This window comes from Lactuca saligna, chromosome 5 (assembly GCF_052625555.1).
Source record: "Lactuca saligna cultivar CGN05327 chromosome 5, ASM5262555v1, whole genome shotgun sequence".
Classification (NCBI taxonomy): Eukaryota; Viridiplantae; Streptophyta; class Magnoliopsida; order Asterales; family Asteraceae; genus Lactuca; species Lactuca saligna.
The window spans coordinates 241,143,359-241,147,833 of NC_136421.1; the positions used below are offsets into that span (position 1 = coordinate 241,143,359).

The following is a 4,475-nucleotide window of genomic DNA, read 5'->3' on the forward strand; positions in this document are numbered from 1 at the left end:
ATCAAAATGTAAACATTAAGTATTTTTTAAAATTAAATTTTAAAATAAGGAAGAAAAAAACATATTTATTGCAATTTAAGATCATATTTATTACATTTAATACTTACTTATATAGCTATATATATCACGTGGTTTTTTAATTTTAAAAATTAAAAAAACCTAGAAATTGACATGTGGATATTATTTATTTCAAAAATACCACAAAATAATAAGTGTCAAAACTTATAAAAGATTAACATGTTGCAAAATGGATCTTTATTTATTAGACTAGATTGAACAAGTACCATTTAACCAAAATATTAATGATGCAAGCTTGTGACAAACAAATTTATAGATTTAGGATTACAAATTATGTTTTTTTTTTCTTTGTATTTGTAAAGTTGTTTTTAGTAATCATTATCAACGTTACGATTGTTCTTCTTTAAAATTATTTATTACTACGGTTAGTGTTGACATTGAATTCTTATAATATATATTTGCATAAAAATACATGATGTAAATCAATTTATTTTTTTTGTTATAAACTATTTGGATCACCCTTTTCCTTTTTATTTTTCACGATATATTGTTTGTTGATAACATCTTGTCATTAGTATATACATACGCTTCTGAAATGTGATTCCTTTTTTTTTTAGTTTTTATATTATTCTTAAAATTTAAAAACACATTAAAGTATGACAAAGTAAATGACTACCTTAGTTTTCAATAGTAAGTTTCCGATCAAATTAAGTTCGAGTTAAAGAAAAAGTCAAACAAGAAAAGAAAAAAAAAAATGTTCTTCTCTATTCATGTATTTAACAACCCGTCAAAAGATATATGTTTATCTGGACAAAATAAAATGATATAAGAATGAAACGGATAATTAACATTTTATTATTACGTTTATAATGGAATCAAATAATTAGTTCAGATATAGGAATAGGATGGTAACAACAGGAAGATTGTTAAAAGAATAAGATTACTTGATACAACTTTTGGGACATAGCTGTCTGGGTGGTGTAGTCGGTTATCACGCTAGTCTCACACACTAGAGGTCCCCGGTTCGAACCCGGGCTCAGACACTTTTGTTTATTCGTTTTTCTCTCATTTTTTTACCAAAAAAATCATATCTGTTTGTGACATCTAGCTATTGATTCGACAAAGATTCTATTCTTTCGAATCGAACAATGAAACAACAAGACTGAATTGGTGCATACATTTTGTTTAACTATGTTCTTTCTATTTCTCAATTGACTCGAGAGAAATTTAAAAAGATATCAAAGTATGAAAAAGTCCGACATGTTTTTCATAAGATAATAAGACACCATTTGGACACCCCATTGACCACTTTTTAAAAAATCAACTTATAGTTAACTACTTATAATCAGTTTTTTCGGAAAATAATACAATTTCAACCAATAAAAATATTTTAAAATTAAATTATAGTGTCTTTTTAACCAACCCCACTGCTATGATTCTAGAAAAGCAATTGCATTAAGTTACAAAATATGTAAAGTGTGAAGCGAATTTTAGCTTTCACAACTCAAGAAAATAAACATGTTTATAATACCCACAAATAAAATCAACAAGCTAAAACCAAAAATCCAACTTGAAGATTATTTAGTCATTTATGATTTAACAAGGGCTCATATAATTTAAATCGAACAAGTGGACATTGTAATTTGTCTTCGAATAATCGGCATATATTCATACGAAGCATGCTTCATATGATAGAGTGATCAACCATGTAACAGTTCTAACATTTTCATTTGTCTTCATTTGAATCATATAATTTAATCTAATGATATGTCAATTTAAACTAGAAAATGAGCAAAACTCCTATAAGGATAGGTGAGTCCTCAACCTTCCCTAATCAAATATTCATTCCATCTACCTTTAAATTAATTTCTTTTTTGTTTATACCCTAAAACAAGTTTGCTTTATTTGGTTCAGGTTATGTGGTTTGCAGGTTATTCGATACGGTTAAACGGATAAAGATAACCTTATTGGGTTTATGGCATACACAATGCATTGAACTCCATAGAGTTCAATAGATTGTCACATAATCTTTCTTTAATCCATACAACTCTATCAAATTTTTTTTTCTATAATGCATTGAACTTTACAAAATTTAATAGAATGTTATAAAATGTAATTTATAGTAAATATTTAAGAATTAAAATTTTTTCTTTTTCCCATTGAAAAGTTCAATGACCATTGAACTCCAAATCCATTAAATGCCAATGTAACATCTTATAATGATAGAGTTTCATCCATTGAATAACAGATAAACTTGTCTCCTCATTCAAGTCTCCGATTGAACTTATCATTATAGATGCTCTTAGATTTGATTAATTTTCTGAAAATTCAGGTTAACTAATAACACGAATAAGACCATTAGATTAATATTTTTAAAATTTGATTTTATAAATTTATTATTTTAAAACCCAAACTTGTTTTTTATTTTGGTATGACTTATTGGCAATGTCAATTCGTCATTCTAGTGTAATTGAAGTCGATCTTAACTTGGATTGAAAGTTGGTTTGTAATGTACCAGTAAATTGTTTTTAAATATATCACAACATTTTTCGTTAAAAGTTCCAAAGCCTGTTTTGATCATATAAAAAGTAGAGTGAAATAACTTATTGAAAATATATATTGTCTTTACTCAATCATCACTTGGATAATATCTAATAAATGTTGGTTTATAACTTAATCGAGTTTAATCTCGGTTCGACCAAAATGGTGGGGGTGAAAGAGTTATGTCCCCTTGCGGGGGAATACAAACATTAGAACAGAGGGGCAATAACTAAACTTCATATATAAATAAGTTTAATTTGAGATCAATTCTTCAGAACATTTGCCATATTTGCATTCAAAGGAATTGATGATAATTGATGATAGTTGTTCGAAATACTGTGAAAAACTTGCAAGTTTTCTTTTTTAAAAAACAATAAATACCTTATGTTTTTAATCAATGTACACTAAATAACATTATTAACTAACAATTAACGAAGAACCAAATGAAAAAATAATTAACAATTTTATTTGTCAACCTCGTATATCTTTTCCAACAATTATAATTATACTTTAATGAAATTACAAAAATAATTAATAATTTATAAATATAAAAAAGTAACATCTAATCCATACATCTAACAAAGCAAATTATTCTAATTTCTAATTGGATTTTTTCAAGATTTATGCAATATAAAAATCTATAAAATTACAAAACAATTAATGAAGTTTTTTTGCAGGCTTTTAATACTACTGTAAACAAGTATTATAGTCAAGTATCTATATTCCTAACTCTTCGTATTCTTTGAACTTTTAAATATAATATCGGGATTAATTCAGAAAAATCATATTATTTTGAGAAATTTTTAATAAAGTCCTAAAAGTTCTTTTTTTGAATAAAAAAAGTCTCGATTATTTAACATTTTGCCCAAATTAACAAAAAACCAATCATCTACATAAAATCTAGGTATTATAAGTTCAAAAATTGGGGTATATTGTAAATTATGTGTATCGTTTTGCAATCAAACGATTGCAACAATAATTGTAACTGGCTCCTTGGAGCCTATAAATAGGGCCTTCGTCCAAATGAAATAAACAAGTTAAGTTTGAGTGTTTAAGACTTGAGTTGATCTCAAAGTTCTTCTCTGTTGAAATAGTTTGTCTATTTCTGAATAGCAGAGTTCTATCCAAACTATCCACATAAACATTCAATTATTCAACACAATCCATCATTAAGACCCTCCATAGTCTAGGATGTAAGACCCTCCATAGTCTAGGGGTCTATATTGTAAATTATGTGTATCGTTTTGCAATCAAGCGACTGCAACAATAATTGTAACCGGCTCCTTGGAGCCTATAAATAGGGCCTTCGCCCAAATGAAATAAACAAGTTAAGTTTGAGTGTTTAAGACTTGAGTTGATCTCAAAGTTCTTCTCTGTTGAAATAGTTTATCTATTTCTGAATAGCAGAGTTCTATCCAAACTATCCACATAAACATTCAATTATTCAACACAATCCATCATCAAGACAATCCAATGCATCAATCAGGTATAATCTTATCCTAAAACCCGTGAAAGAGCCCACCCCAAGACCCGTGACCCGTAAAGGCAAGCCCCAAGACACCGAGCATCGTAAACGCAAGCCCCAAGACCCGTGAAAGAGCACAACCCCAACACGTTGCCTTGATTGCTCGAACGACAACCCAAAAACTAGCCGCGTTGCCTTGATTCCTCGAACATGTTGCCTTGATTTGTGGAACGATGACCCGATGACTAGAAGTGTTGCCTAGATTTGTCGAACGACGACCTTGAAACTAGCCCGGTTGCCTTGATTCCTTGAGCATGTTGCCTTGATTTTTTTAACAATGACCTGAAAACAAGCCTAATGGACAACATGGGTGCTATTACTCATTGCCTTGACGTATATATTGGGGGGACCATAGAGACGAAGCAACCATCTAGCACCATAAAAGCAAGCC

The 4,475-nt window shown here is 29.0% G+C and overlaps 1 non-coding gene across 1 annotated transcript; it reads left to right on the top strand.

The window, feature by feature from the left end:
• Positions 1 to 987: 987 nt before the first annotated feature.
• Positions 988 to 1,061, top strand: TRNAV-CAC (transfer RNA valine (anticodon CAC)). Its single transcript has one exon. It is a non-coding gene; the product is annotated as a tRNA-Val (tRNA).
• Positions 1,062 to 4,475: the final 3,414 nt, after the last annotated feature.